This window comes from Brachyhypopomus gauderio, unplaced genomic scaffold, assembly GCF_052324685.1.
Source record: "Brachyhypopomus gauderio isolate BG-103 unplaced genomic scaffold, BGAUD_0.2 sc266, whole genome shotgun sequence".
NCBI lineage: Eukaryota > Metazoa > Chordata > Actinopteri > Gymnotiformes > Hypopomidae > Brachyhypopomus > Brachyhypopomus gauderio.
The window spans coordinates 137,501-138,845 of record NW_027507087.1 but is presented as its reverse complement, the minus strand read 5'-3'; the positions used below and the strand labels follow the sequence as shown (position 1 = coordinate 138,845).

The following is a 1,345-nucleotide window of genomic DNA, read 5'->3' as shown; positions in this document are numbered from 1 at the left end:
ATTAACGGAAGCTCCACGTGGCCATCAGAGTTTTGATTACATGCACCAGTACAGGCTGAACCGCAGTCCACAACCACACACGAGGTTAGGAGCTCAAATAAACCAAGCCATGTCCCACACACACACACACACACACACAAACAGACACACACACACCAAGTGCTTGAACACTGACCATCAGTGGTGGGTAGACAGCCTGGGCCTGCTGCTGTGAAAATGAGAGAGGAGACCGTTAAGAGCACTCCACCATCCACGTAGATCCACAGATTCCTTCATTACTACAGCCCACCACACCCGAGAAGCCCCAGGTTACGGTGTGAAGACCTTCTCCCCACGCTGGGCAGTCTTCTACCAGAGTTACACGCCACTCACATTTCTCCTTGTAGCGCCACTACAACGGACGCGGTGTACCTGACCTCACCGCGCGTAAAGGTCAGCCCAGCGCTGCTGGAGTGTGGCCATTTCAGCTCGTGGGCTTTTTATGGAAATGTGAATTTGAAAACCAAATGTGCAGCTCCAGCATGCAAAGCGGCGGTGAGCGCGGCTGAGGGCACCGTGGCCCGGCAGCTCGGGGGAGACGCTGCTGGCGAGATTGACGCATGTCGTCATTTACACTGGAGAGATAACCATCTGGGACGACCAACCTTTCAAACAAAGATTAAACGTGCAAGTGTGTGTGTGTGTGTGTGTGTGTTCTCGGACTCTGTAAACAGGTCTCCGTTGCGCGCTAACCGTATCCTTAACATTAGCAGAGTTCGCAATTCTTTGCTTCTTAAAATCACTGGTTCCTTTTGTCAGACCACATCAGGAACATATTCCATCCTGCTCTTTCTGGTGAGCTTTGCTTTAACTTCTTCACAAAAGGAAACACTCAAAACACACACACACACACACACACACACACACACACACACACACACACACACACACACACACACACACACACACACACACACACACACACACAGTGTAGTTACACGCCGTGGTCACATGGCACGGTCCTCCATGTCAACACTTTGCATTCTTTTTTCATACCTTCATTTATATTTCCCCCCCTTCATCCTCTCAAACTATCGACCTTTTCAACCTGGATGCTGAAACCAGTTTTAAGCTGCTGGAATTTGTCATTAATCCAGTGCTGCTGCCAACACAGTGGCCCTCCGATGGCGAAAAGCCAATCAGAATAAGTGCTGGACCACTATTTGAATATTGAAAACGGCTAAGAGGATAGACGAGTCTCCAACACGACCGTCCGAAAGCCCACAGCAGTGAGGGGACCACACTGGGATAACCACAGGAACCAGGCACCTCCACACCCACCTCTCTTCAGTCCTCTACCTCTCTG

The 1,345-nt window shown here is 50.4% G+C and overlaps 1 pseudogene across 1 annotated transcript in view; it reads right to left on the bottom strand.

Moving 5' to 3' along the window:
* Nucleotides 1-74: 74 nt before the first annotated feature.
* Nucleotides 75-1,345, bottom strand: part of LOC143504344 (transducin-like enhancer protein 3-B) — a 12,411-nt pseudogene continuing 11,140 nt past the window's right edge. Inside the window, exon 8 of the transcript XR_013127541.1 lies at nucleotides 75-1,345. This exon is cut by the window's right edge and continues 726 nt beyond it. The product of XR_013127541.1 is annotated as a transducin-like enhancer protein 3-B (transcript).